Source organism: Colobus angolensis, unplaced genomic scaffold, assembly GCF_000951035.1.
Source record: "Colobus angolensis palliatus isolate OR3802 unplaced genomic scaffold, Cang.pa_1.0 Scaffold70, whole genome shotgun sequence".
NCBI lineage: Eukaryota > Metazoa > Chordata > Mammalia > Primates > Cercopithecidae > Colobus > Colobus angolensis.
The window spans coordinates 158,210-158,466 of NW_012120710.1; the positions used below are offsets into that span (position 1 = coordinate 158,210).

At 40.9% G+C, this 257-nt stretch overlaps 1 protein-coding gene across 4 annotated transcripts in view; it reads right to left on the minus strand.

The window, feature by feature from the left end:
* The window catches only part of LOC105501230 (UDP-glucuronosyltransferase 2B9), a 476,097-nt gene that overhangs the window by 153,458 nt on the left and 322,382 nt on the right, over nt 1-257 (minus strand). The window lies entirely within an intron of this gene.

Below are 257 nucleotides of genomic sequence, written 5' to 3' on the forward strand. Positions count from 1 at the left end.
CATTCATTTTTAAAACTTTTAAGTTCAAGGGTACATGTTCCAGTTTGTTACATATGTAAACTTGTGTCATGGGAGTTTGTGTCACAGATTATTTCATCACACAGGCATTAAGCCTAGTACCCATTAGTGATTTTTTCTGCTCCTCTCCCTCATCCCACCTTCCACCCTCTGCAAGGCCTCAGTGTGTGTTGTTGCCCTCTATGTGTCCACGTGTTCTCATTGTTAGGCTCCCTTATCTATACAGTTCTATGGAAATT